Genomic DNA, 14188 nt, shown 5'->3' on the forward strand with positions numbered 1-14188 from the left:
TAAAACCTTAATTCATGGTTTTGATGTTGTAACTAAGTAATTATCAAATGATTTACCCAATTCCATGGTTAAATTTATGACTCTCATGCATTTGATGAAATGTCTAAGTGTTGGATTTTTGTGATTCCCTACTATGGTTTTACAACTTTTATATGGCATTACCATTAATCTTATTAAGTGTTGGCGACTTATGAACACCTGATACCTATGTGATTTATATAAATACAGCTTTTCAAGTATTCAGAAAGTCAATTCATGAACTTTATTAGTACACTCAGATATTTATATTCATGATTTGCACTATCAATTATAGAATAGCTCTCAATTGGGTTTAGTTTAGTTTAGAATCAGTGTCTTCCAATTGGGAGTAAGACTTAGCAGCGAGTGAAAGTAAGGATGGCATGTCCCCTTCCAGTTATACATGAGCCATTTGTATTCCCCTTCAGTTAGGCATGAGACATTTGTATCAGTCCCGAAGTTATTGATCTAGGACCCCACTATAGACTTTGAGGGGTCCCCCGTAAGTTAGGCATGACCCCCTATTCCTTTGAGATGTAAGATTAATGGATCAACACAACTAATGTTAGTACCCGTGGCACAGTACTGATACCCTTCAAACTGGGGTTACAGGTTGGACTCCAATAATATATTGGGGGAATGTCAATTATAGCTGGGTCCCACAGTCTAAGTTCAGTATTCAGTACAAAATTCAGTTGAAGTTTGCTTGACCATAGCATAAAGACTTCCAATTATTTAGTTATCAGATTTCAGTAATTCAGTTAACAGATTATTCAAAAATTGATATATGTTTGGTCTTGTATTCTCAGTATTTTAGTTTTCTTGTGTGCTTACTCATTTATCTCATATTATTTAGTCAATCATTATTTCATGCACCGTTAGCCCATGTATAGCATCCTAACATTATCTCATATACTAATACATTCAAAGTACTTATCTCATATTTTCTTCGCATTATGATGTCTTATATTATAGGTTTAGACAGTCAGTTCACCAATCACAGTTAGACATCCCAATGTTACTCAATAGCAGCAATGGTGATCCCTCATCTTTTAGGGACGTAATGGTTTATTCCAGTTATTCAGTAGCTCAGTATTATTCAATTAGTAGGATTTAGTTGGAGACTTATCCCATCAACTCCACAGTCAGTCAGTTAGAGGCTTTTGTGATATTCAGACAGTCAGTTAGTTTTTGTCACCTTGACAGATGTTTTTAGACTTTTAAATTTTGTTGTACTTTTAGTATCTACAGCTTATGGCCTTATTAGTTATATTTTGTGCATTTATATTTTCATTATATTGTTCAGTGCTCACAACAAGTATTAGCTCATAGGTTAGCTTGTGGTCACTTGTGATCATAAGAACCATTGTCGCAAATAGGGGGTAGCCTCGAGTTGTGACAGTTGTCGAAACTCATACCTTATTTAGGTATCCATCTAACTCTCTTTAAGCCCATATATAGCCTATTAAGACCATAATTCGTGCTCAAAACACTTGTTTCATTTATATTAAGTGCACCTCGTGTTAGTTATCGCCATACCTAGACTTGCAAGCCATATCATGTTATGTCATAACCTTAGCCTTTTTTTTTTGAAATCATGTTTATGACCACCATCAAGATTTAAAAATCATAAGAGGATTATTATTTCAAATGATCCATTAAATGTATGTAAAAGATTCTCTTAACAATACCTTAGCATGTGGTGGTCAATCCTTACCCAAAACACATGAAATTCTTCATTAGGAGACAAGTTCATGCTCTCAAACACATTTCACATTCAGAACTTATTAGGACCATAAATTTCATTATTCAAGAGAGAATTCCATAAAACATACCCATAAATCACTGTTACAGAAATAATAACATAGACACACATGATTACAACCCCATTTAATGGAAAATCGCATAATAAATGCGTAACGTTATTAAATTGATTTCGTGATATATGCTCTTCAATGATTTTCAAAAACCAATTACGAATACATTCAAAAGTTATTCTTTGAAAATCATAAAGAAAACTCAATTTAGCTCATGATATTTGGAATAGTTTTAGACACCATGAATTTAAGAAGACATAGCGTAAAATCTAACCTTGAAGCTAAAGATCATCAAACCCTCGGTAGTCTCTTTTCTTTTGCTTAAGGGAAGATGGCTTGGGGATTCGACAAAGGCAATAATACATTTTGGGGAGGTTTCAAAATCAAGGGGAATGGTTTAAAGGGGAAAAGACTAAAAGGTCCCTCTATGATATTTGAAAGTAACTACGAAAAACAAAACCTCTGCGACACGGTGGCTATTGCAGGGACTAGCCTCTGCGGTGCGGCGCCCATCATGTGATCCAGCCTCTATAGCACGGTGACTATCGCGTTATCCATCTTTTATGATGCGGGGCTATCGTGGAGGCTTACTGCTTCTGTGTCCCAAAAATACTCCAAACCTAGTCTAAAAGCTCCAAAATTCATCTGAGATACCCTTTTAACATCCCCGATCAAGACTTGAGTCAAAAATTAATATTTAAAGTATGGGAATACCAAAAATAAAGTAGCCAAATTTTGCTGGAGTTACAACAACTATGTTATCACCGAATGAAGAAAGCTAAATAATTAAATGTTTATTTCTTTTCTTTTCTTTTTTTGCAATAGCATTGAATGGGTTTTATACTTTTTGTAACATATTTTTTTCCCAACCAAATAATTACATGTTGGATAATAGTTGATTTCAAAAAAAATATAGTAGAATCTTAGCACTGAGTTTTACATACATTATTGTCTTCTTTTATATATATATATATATATATATATATATGTGTGTGTTCTTTCTATTTATTTTTAATTTGTTGCATAATTATGTGACAAATATATGTATATTTGAGTATCTATAGCTTATTTAGGTCATCAAAATTATTTTCATTCTTTATTTCTTAAACAAAACATATTTTGTTTCATGATATCGAAGTTATTTTATAAAAATGAATTCGCTAAAACGACGTACTCGCACGAGGCGTGAACTCTAAACTAGTACTCTATTAAAAGCGTGAAGGGCATTAGAAATATTGTTTGAACCTTTTTTCCTTCATTAAAACTCTCTGTTTTTTACTAAATCATATTTTCACTATTTTTATAATATATAAGAGTTCAAAATTACTCAAATATTTAAATAAAAACCTTTCCGTATTAGAAGTCATCAAAACTAATGACAACTAATATCTTTTTCATTAGTTTTAAGAATTCTAAATCAGCTAAAATCTACTTTAAAAAGATTTAAAAAATTTTGAAATAAATATGAAAGCCTTAGAAAAACAAAATATAAGAAGTACCAAATTTTAAAAAATTTTAAGTAAGTAATCAATAATTTCAAAAAAATTTAACTTTAAAAACAAGAAAAATAAATTAATATAAAAAACTAAATAAAAAATAATCCTAATACAATTATTGTTGAAATCGATGGATATCTCTTAGCTTCTAGCAGCAAGAAATGGAGGTACTATATGACATATGCAAAAATGACGATCCATTAGCCACTTGAAACTTTTGGTGAAAAAATTTATATGTGTTTACTATAAAATATATGTTATGTTTACGTTACCATATTAGAGTGTGAAGAATTTTTATCAAGTGACTCGAACAATTTACACTTCATTAAAAATTTTCTCAATAGACAAAGTTTCATGTTATTCATCAATCACTTGAAATTTATGGTGGTAATATATATATATATATATATATATATATATATATATAGATAGATAGATAGATAGATAGATAGATAGATCACCATCTTTTTCAAGAATTTTTTCTTGTAAATCTTTATTTAATTTTATTACTTTTAAAATAGTAATTAATTTTTTTTCATTTAAGAGAATAGTATAATAACTCATTAGGCAGTATAAAGTAAGTATTTCTTTAACTTAGCTTAGATTCTTTTAACGAATAAACCTGTGTATTTTTTAAAGCTTGTTCTCTATCTTGTGCTCTAAGTAGTAGCTTCTCTACTTATTTAATTCCATATTTCACAAGATTATTCAAAGTATTGTTTCTTAAAAGATACATTTTTCTACCATAGTTTCTCAATTTTATTAAAGCTTCATTAATTCTTCTTATAATTATTATGGTTTCCCAAATTTTTCTCCTAAGTTTTTGTAATTGTGGTCGTGCCACTCTCATGATAATAAATATAAACAATTCATAATTTTATATTCCTTATAGGTACTTAGTAATATATAATACGTATGAAGGTATAGAGCAGATATAAAAACAAACTTTTCTTATGCTAATATGTTCATGAAATGGTAGAGTTTATGCATATACCTTTCAAAATTCTTTTATGTTAGCTGTATCAACACCACAGTGCTTCTCCTTCTAGCTATGAAGAACTTTTTAACCTAATGTGTCTCGTTGTCTCAGGCTACTATCTGTCCTTCCTCCGTTAAGACTGAAGATCGCAACGTTCATCTTTTACCAGCATAAAAAATTTGAAAAGGATTTATGAAATAAACTTTTTATTTCTCGAACATATTATAACATAGAAAAAATATTTAATCAGATATTCCTTATACTTACATACAGACTATTTATTACCTTTTCCTGACGGGAGAGGTGTCTCTTACTCACTTATGTGGAAGATACCTAGCATTTTTCTAAGAAATAGAATATTAGAGAAAATATAGTCTGTCTTCTATGGGTTTCTATCTCTCTTTTTAAAGTTACAAGGAGGGGTAGATTTACAATATTTATTTTCTATAGGGTCTCCCTATAAATCTATTTTTCTTTTGTATCTTTTAGTCCCTTATCAATATAAGATAAGAGATAAGATAAGATTTTCCTTTCTCTTGATTGGCTTGTTTTTGGACCATAATGTCCAATTTCTTCTATCATCTTTGTCATTTTAGTGTTGACACTTATTTTGACATAATTGTTTTTGCTTTACGTCTTCTCTTCTATTATTGTCATTACTTTACAGGTGTACGTTACATCTCATCTAACATTGAAGAGCTATCTTCATCCTTTCTATTGAGATGTTCATGTTCCAAAAATTTGCATGCCATGGTTCATGTTTTTGAAGTGGCTGAAAATTGATGTGTTTTAAATTCAGTAATTTTGTCCTTTAAGACTGTTGATTTTGATCTTCCTTTGGTCATAAGAATCCAGTTTGTATCCTGTTGAGGTCATTATAATTTTTTGCATATATTTTTTTAAAGATGTGATATACAACTTTCATACCTAAATCTCGTCTGGTCTGGATCAATTTTTTACTAAAATAAGGAATCTTTTTATTAACTCTTATGGCACTGATATTAAAATTCCTTAATTTTTCCACTGCTATGTAGTTAACTGTAGGAAAATATACTTGGTCATCTTGAGATTCCATAGCTATGCTGAAGAACTACAATAAACTACTTCATTTCCGGCAAAATTCTTGATTGCACTTGTCAGATGTAGGGAAATCGTTCTACTTTAGATAAATCTGGTTTGGAATAAACTCAATCTAGGTAAAAGAATTCAAATAATTGGGCTGTGAATCCCGCTGATCCGCCTGGAAATATGCTAATCCTAGGATATAGACTTTTTGATTCTAAGACTCCATAAGTTTCTCCACATGTTTTTGGAAGATTGTAAATTTGTTTTGTAAACTTTAGATATTCTTTGTCCTTTTGCATGGATTTTTCCTACATGAAAAGAAGAAGCAAACTATTTTTCTGATGAAAAGTTAGTCATTTTTCTTAAATCTCAGAAGATTTTTAGTTTCTACTGATTTAACTACTTCAGAGAATTTTCTCTGTATTTGTGCTCGAAGTTTGATGTCTTCCGAAGGTTTGGCCATTGGCATCACCGAGCATACCGTTGAGATGTTTTTGGTACTAGGTGCTAGTGGGACATCTCCTGCCACTTTGTTAGGGATTTTTCTCTTTGCTCGGCGTTTAGCTTCATCCGAAGATTGTGCTATTGGCATACCCGGCTTTACCATTGAGGTGTTTTTGACTCTAGGTGCTAGTGGAACATCTCCTACAACTTTTTTACCCTTGGGACTGGTATCTAGATGTTCACGGAGAAGTTGGAACTCTGCCATAATATCAGCTTGTTTGGTGTTAAGCTGACTTAGTTCAAATTGTAGCTTCCTTGTCTTTTCTGTCAAGGATACAAGTTTGTCTCTTATGTCGTAAATCATGTTGATTTTTTTGTTTACGGTAACATTAATGTCATTCATCTTTTTCCATATTTTATTGTTCAATGCTTTTGTTCTATCGTCCATATTGAACGTTTCATGAAAGAAAAACTGCAAAAACATTATCAGATCCTTTAATATTTTCAATTTTTAAAGTGTAAAATGACAATATTAACTACCATATGTGTAACCTTCTATACTGTGATTCTGAAAGTAATTTGTTAAATATTAATCCTGATATTTGAGTGTTATATGTTCTAACAACAAATGGTTTAGGTAATAAAAATGCAGAAAACTTTCGTATTCCTTTTACTACTGCTAGTAAATCTTTTTCGTTAGTTGAGTAGTTAACTTCAGCTTCGTTAAAAGTACCACTTGTATATCTACAGATTTCATTTAAATCTATTAGTAATAATACTCTCCAATGATAATCGGATGAGTCAGTTTGTAAAATCAAATTATCTTCTGGTTCTGGTAACCTTAGGTTTGGTAACTTAGTACATTCTTCTTTTAATTTTTGAATACAAATATTATGTTCGTTTTTCTATCCAAGTCGTTTTGACTTCCGAATGAGTTTTCGCCAAAGATTTCTCTTTTTTGCAAGATCTGGGATAAATTCTCCTGCATAATTCAGACAACCAAGAAACCTTAGTATCTCTTGTTTTGTTGTTAATTTATCAAGATATTCTATTATTTTCTTTTAAATATGAGCTTGTAGCTCGATCCCATTTTTAAAAATTATCATTCCTAAGAATTCTATTTCATTTTTGCTTATTTCAGCTTTCTTTTGGCTTAAAATGATTCCATTTTTAACACAATTGTTAGAAAATTCTTTCAAATGTGTTAATTATTCTTGATATGTTTCTGAACATTCTAAAATCTCATCTATACAGATGATTAAAAAAAATTTCTCAGAAAATATTTTATCCATTTTTGTTTGAAAAATTTGTGGTGCATTTTTCAATCCAAATGTCGTGACTAACCATTCAAAATGTCCATTGGGAGTGCTAAATGTTGTTAAAGGCACTGATTCCTCTGAAAGTTTGATTTGAGAAAAACCTCTTTTGCAATCAAATTTTGAAAAGTAGGTTTTTTCTTTAGCAAGATTAATTAGATTGTTTTTACTTGGAATAAAATATCCATCAAAAACACAATTTTTATTTGGCTCTTTATAGTTAATAACCATTCATGCTTTTCTTCTTTTTTGTTCTACATGATTTATTACCATAAATACAGGACTACTATGAGGACTTTTACTTGCTCATATTAATTTAAGATTAAGGAGTTCTTGTATCTGAATTTTAAATTCAGTTTTATCTTCTTCATTATAAAGAATTGGTTTAACTCTTAGTATGATACTAGGATCTTTAAGAATTAAAACTACTTTTTCATGGTTGTTATTCCATTTTTCTAATATATTTTCTCCATAAGAAGCTTGTAAGTCCTATTTTATCTGCAAAAGTTATTTGAAATCCTTTCTTTTTGATATTATATTGATCCAAACTGTTTAGGAATGTTCCTCCTAAGATTATATTATAATCATTTTCATATTTACTAATATAACAAGGAACTTCTATTCTGATTGTTCCAAGTTGTATTGGTAACTTTACCATTTTTGAACATTCATAGCTATTTCCTTCAGATGTTTTGTAAATGTATGACTAACTTTCATAGCTAATTAACCCATCTAAGATAATTTTCTTGACGTGATTTGCTGATGATCCTGACTGTGTTAGGATTATTTGTTTGTTCCAGTCGCTTTCGTTGAAGAACCTTCCTGAAACTTCTGTAACATTGTTAGAATCTTCAATATTAAATCTTCTAGAATTACTTTTCCTTATGGAGTTTCTCCCATATTTTATTGAGAGTCTTTGACTTGAAGTGGAAGAACTTCCTATTTCTATTGCTTTTCCCGCATTAATTTCATATTCATTAGGAATATTTGGTTGTTGAGTTGCTGCTTCAACTATTCTGGCTATTCCTATGCATTCTTGGTCAATTTCGACCAGACTTTTGTTTTTACAGACATTTCCATAATTTTAATTGGTAACCGTATATAGAGCTTGATAATATATGCTCATGATATGATTACCTAGTTTAAATAAATCTTTTCTTTTTACCTGAAAATGCAAACTTAAAACTTAATTAAAATTTGCATCTTTTAGTGAAATACAATACCTACGATAATATTTGAATTATAATTTGGTATAAGCCAAATTTTCTTCAACAATTCCTAGGATTCCTTCTCTAGTATTTATAAATCTTTCATCTGAAAGGTTAATTACTATGGAACAGTCAATTCCCTCTTTAAAGGTAGATTTAACCATTATTTGGATTCCTCCCAGATGAACATAATTCATCTTTTTTGATTTCATTCTAGGATGTTTCTTAGAATTTGGTCGATCATAGGCTTTTCTAATAAGTTGAGCTTATGCCTTCCAGTAGTTTGACTGACTTCAAATACTTTTTCAATCTCTACATATTCATGATAAGAGATTTTATTTCTTGAAAAGGTTCTTTGTAATTTATTAAATATACTATCTTCTGTACGAATATTGAATTTTAATCCTTGGATTTTTCTTAATAATTCTCCATCGAACATTGATTTTATGCATATCCTTGTTGATCTACTTTAGCTTCTATAACCTGAGTGTTTTCTTCTATATTTTTAATTTCTTAATACATTCTTCTGAATCAGAACTAGATTCTGAAAATTCTTCATAGAGTTCTTCATAAAAATCATCACTTTTTATAGATGAGATTGATTCTGAGTTTGCTTGTATTTCCTCTCTATCTATTTTAGATATTTTTACTCTTTTCTTATTGCATTCATAACTTTTGTGGCCTTTTACTCCACAATTATCGCATTTACATTTATCTGTGGTAGGTTTTCTTCTAAAATTTCTTCCTTTTCTAAAGTATTTTTTTCTTGGTATGTAATTTTTCTTGGAAGTATTTTTCCTTTTAATTAATCCTTTGATTTTTCTTTTTCTTCTTTGAAGGATTTTCGTAACATCCCTACTAAGATGTTGCATCTATGTCTTCACAGTGAATTTGTGTGCCTATTCTATTGGCTTTTCTTTGCTTGTTATGTTATATACAACGTTGACTAAGCCTTTGGTTAAGGAAGGTAATTCTTCTTCTTAGAGAATCCTGTGTTTGATCTTCCTTCGCATATTATCTCTAAAATAGCTAGTCCAATATCCTGGTAGCTTTTGGTAATACTTGTCCATCTAGGGAGTTAAGCTTTTACTTCTATCAAATAATTGGTTGTAGTATGTTTTGAACTCACAAGTATATTGTTGGATGTACTTCATTTTAAAAATTTGTAGCTTTTCTACGCATTCTGCCTCTAGTAGCCCTTGTTTTTCTTTTCCTTTAGAAATGTCTGCTTGGCTTCCTAAAAATTCTGCTCCTTTATACCTCACTAGGTGATCTATTCCTTCTCGAGTTGATTTATCAAAATCTGCTATGACTTCTAGTGTAAATACCTTTTCAGCTTTTTCTGAAACACTTTTAAACCAGTTATCTACTTTTCCAATGAGCGTATTTGTAGCAATTAAATATTTTTCATTACTAGTATAATTATTTCCTTTCTCCTAGTTCTCTTCTAAAGTCTAGGTTTAGAAACAGGGCAGATTCAGTGTCTCCTAATAGGAGTCTATTTAGCATGAATTTAGCATTAGAATTTATATGGTATTGTCTATTATATTCTTTCCAATTCTTAGATTTTGGTAGGAAATTACTCGTAGATGATGGCTCCTTGGTCGAACTTTCTTCTTTTTTAGGTTCTTTAAAGTTTCCTTGGGGTCCTCCTGTATCTCCACGAGTCATACGGACATGATAATTTTGATCATTAAGATCAATCACTTCTAAAGCATATACAAGTTCGTCTAGTTCATTCATTTTCTTCTATTTCTGTTTTAGAGGTAGAGGCTTCTTCCTTATCCTTATCTTTAGAAGTTCTTGAGATAATTTCTAATTCTATTTTTCCTAACTCTTCTCTTTGTCTTTTTTATAGGAAACTAGATATAATTTTTTTATCAAGACTTTTTTTCTGATAGGTTCCCTTATTCCAAATTCTTGAAACAAAAATTTCGTCTATATTTCTTTTTCATAATTCCTTATTAAAGGTATCAGCTTTTTCAATAAGATTATGTATTTTAGCTGGTGACTTATTTTTAAGGGTTTAGATTTTTTCTTCGATTAAATTTATTTTAAGGCTTATATGCTTTTGCATGGCTAAAAGATCATCAACTTTTTCTAAAACATTTTCTAAGAATTCTTTATTCATTTAAACAAATTTGGTTCTAGTTTATACTCTAGATGCAAAATTTCTAGTTTCAGCTCAAAAATGATCTTTTTTTGATGAAACAAAGATTTTTTACAAACTCCTGCAAATGAGTTATAAGTATATCTTTCCTTTCGGATGTTAAGTTCTTATTTTAATTATGGTAATAATTTTAAAGCCTGCTCTTTACCCATAATATTTAGGTGGATCTCTACACTTTATTTTATCATAATTAGGTGGTATGCACCCCATTCTTCTAGACTTTAAATGTATTATTAATTTTGTCTTCATAATAGAGATCAAAGTATGCAAATAATTTAATCTATCAGGGTCTTCTTTAGTTTCACTTAATCTTGTATATTCTAAATAGTTACTATTTAGATCTTTTTTGACTTCTCTAAAAGCTTGAATTTTTATATGGTCTTATCATAATTAGTTTAGTAACAAGGCTCTGATGCCAACAAAAATAAAATGTTTATTTTTATATGAAGAAAGGATATATATATATATATGTATGTATGTATGTATAAGTATCAAGAGTTATATATTTATATATACTTATATATTTATATATACTTTTATATATATATATATATATATATATATAAGGCTCTGTACAAGACTTTAAAATTATTACCAGAATTAAAACAAGAACTTAACATTCGAAAGGAAAGATATACTTATAACTCATTTGCAGGAGTTTGTAAAAAATCTTTGTTTCATCAAAAGAAGATCATTTTTTAGCTGGGACTAGAAATCTGGCATCTAGAGTATAAACTATAAAATAATTTGTTTAAATGAATAAAGAATTCTTTAAAAAGTTTTTGAAAAATTTGATGATCTTTTAGCTATGAAAAAACATATAAGCCTTAAAATAAATATAATACAAGAAGAAATCAAAACCCTTAAAATTAACTCACCAGCTAAAATACATAATCTTATTGAAAAAGCTGATACCTTTAATAGGGAATTAGGAAAAAGAATTATAGACGAAATTTTTGCTTCAAGAATTTCGAATAAGGGAACTTATCAGAAAGAAAGTCATAATGAAAAAAATATATCTAGTTTCCTAGAAAAAAGACAAAGAGAAGAGTTAGAAAAATTAGAATTAAAAATTATCTCAAAAACTTCTAAAGATAAGGATAAGTAAGAAGCCCCTACGTCAAAAACAGAAATAGAAGAAAACCTACCACAGATAAATGTAAATGCTATAATTGTGGAAAAGATGGCCACTAAAGTTATGAATGCAACAAGAAAAGAGTAAAAATATCTAAAATAGATAGAGAGGAAATAGAATCAGAGTTAGAATCAATCTCATCTATAAAAAGTGAAGATTTCACGAAGAACTCTAAGAAGAATTTTCAGAATCTAGTACTGATTCGGAAGAATGAATCAAGAAATTGAAAATATAGAAGAAAACACTCAGGTTATAGAAGCTGTAGAAGATCAGTGAGGCTATGCATCAAAAGCAACGTTCGATGAAGAATTATTAAGAAAACTCCAAGGATTAAAATTCAATCTTCTAACAGAAGATGATATATTTAATAAATTACAAAGAACCTTTTCAAGAAATAAAATCTCTTAGCATGAATATAAAGAGATTAAAAAAGTAATTGAAGTCACTCAAACTACTGGAAGGTATAAGCTCAACTTATTAACAAAGACTATGATCGACCAAATTCTAAAAAAAATCCCATAAAGAAATCGAAAAAAGATGAATTATATTAATCTGGGAGGAATCCAAATAATGGTTAAATCTACGTTTACAGAGGAAATTGACTGTCCCATAGTAATTAACCTTTCAAATGAAAGATTTATAAATACTAGAGAAAGAAACCTGGAAATTTTTGAAGGAAATTTGGCTTATACCAAATTGTTATTCACCTATTATCCCAGGTATTGTATTTCAATAAAAGATGCAAATTTTAATGAAGCTTTAAGTTTGAATTTTAAGGTAAAAAGAAAAGATTTATTTAAACAAGGTAATCATATCATATGCATATATTATCAAGCTCTATATACGGTTACCAATTCAAATTATGGAAATGTCTATAAAAATAAAGTCTGGTCAAAATTGACCAGGAATGCACAGGAATAGCTAGAATAGTTGAAAGAGAATTATTCACAGTAGTAAAAGGAATACGAATGTTTTCTGCATTTTTAATACCTAAACCATTTGCTGTTAGAATAGATAACACTCAAATATCAGGATTAATATTTAACAAATTGCATTCAGAACCACAATACAGAAGGTTATATAGATGGTAGGTAATATTATCATTTTACACATTCAAAATTGAGAATATTAAAGGATCTAATAATGTTTTTGCAGATTTTCTTTCAAGAAACGTTCAATATGGACGATAGAACAAAAGCATTGACCAATAGAATATGGCAAAAGATAAATTACATTGATGATGCCATAAATGAGAAAAGCAACATGTTGTACGACATAAAATATGAACTTGTATCCTTGACAGAAAAAATAAGGAAATTATAATTTGAACTAAGTCGGCTTAATACCGAACAAGCTAACAGTATGGCAGAGTTTCGACTTCTCTGCGAATATCTAGATACCAGACCCAAAGGTAACAAAGTGCCAGGAGATGTCCAACTAGCACCTAGTGCCAAAAAAATCTTGACGGTAAAGCTGGATATGCCGATAGCAGAATCTTCAGATGAACCTAAATGCCAAGCAAAGGGAAAAATCCCAAAAAAAGTGGAAGGAGATGTCCCACTAGCACCTAGTGCCAAAAATATCTCGACATTATACTCGCATATGCCGATGGACGAACCTTTGGAAGAAGCCAAACACCGAGCACAAACACAGAGAAAATTCTTTGAAGTAGTTAATTCAGTAGAAAATGAAAAAACTTCTGAGATATTAGAAAAAAGGACTAAATTTTCATTAGAAAATTAGTTTGTTTCTTCTTTTCAGGTAGGAAAAATCCATCGAAAAGAGGAAGAATATCTGAAGTTTACAAAACAACTTTACAATCTTCCAGAAATATGTGAAGAAACTTATGGAGTCTTAGAATCAAAAAGTCTATGTCTCAGGATTAGCATATTTCCAGGCGGATCAGCGGTGATACAAGAATAATCATGAAAATAGACTTATGTCGGTGAGAATTGAAATATACTAAGTGTATGTTCAAGAGAAGTGTAATTAAAGGCCCAAATACACACCAAAACAGCCCACTCCATACACTAGAGGGGCAACCCATTCTTGAAGGGCCTTTTTGGTCATTTTAACTTCTATTTGATTTGTAATATATAAGGAACATGTTAGAGTTTATTCACTTACTTTTTGGATATTAAATATTGCATCTCACTCTTGAAACACACAAGTTCTCTCTCGAAAAGGGCTTTCCCAAAACTCGGTAACAATTAGATTGTGAATTCACTCTTGTTGTTTGTTTGCTTGGAACCTTGGATGCTTAAAGGATTGAGTTCCCCCTTGTGTTCTTTGAAGATTGTAGGTGTTTCTACTTTCATTGTTTAGGGTCTTTGTATTTGAGAACAGATTAGGCTCTTGGACTTTCTAGTAGTGTACGTCTATCTTTCTATCATTTACCTTTTGTAATCTTGTCACGGTTTGGTATCTTGTATTGTAAGTCATTTCTCTTATTGTGTTATTGACATTTTTATGTTCATCTTTTGATTCATATATTCTTGTTAATCTTAGTTTGGAGCTTGCTGATTATTTTGTTAACACGT

General features: G+C 29.9%; 1 long non-coding RNA gene across 1 annotated transcript; it reads right to left on the bottom strand.

Annotated features, from left to right (window-relative positions):
* Positions 1-2027: 2027 nt before the first annotated feature.
* LOC124888677 lies at positions 2028-4710 on the bottom strand. Its single transcript, XR_007047353.1, has 3 exons — positions 4596-4710; positions 4326-4469; positions 2028-2490 (listed from the first exon to the last, which is right to left on the bottom strand). It is a non-coding gene; the product is annotated as an uncharacterized LOC124888677 (long non-coding RNA).
* Positions 4711-14188: the final 9478 nt, after the last annotated feature.

This window comes from Capsicum annuum, chromosome 11, assembly GCF_002878395.1.
Source record: "Capsicum annuum cultivar UCD-10X-F1 chromosome 11, UCD10Xv1.1, whole genome shotgun sequence".
Lineage (NCBI taxonomy): Eukaryota > Viridiplantae > Streptophyta > Magnoliopsida > Solanales > Solanaceae > Capsicum > Capsicum annuum.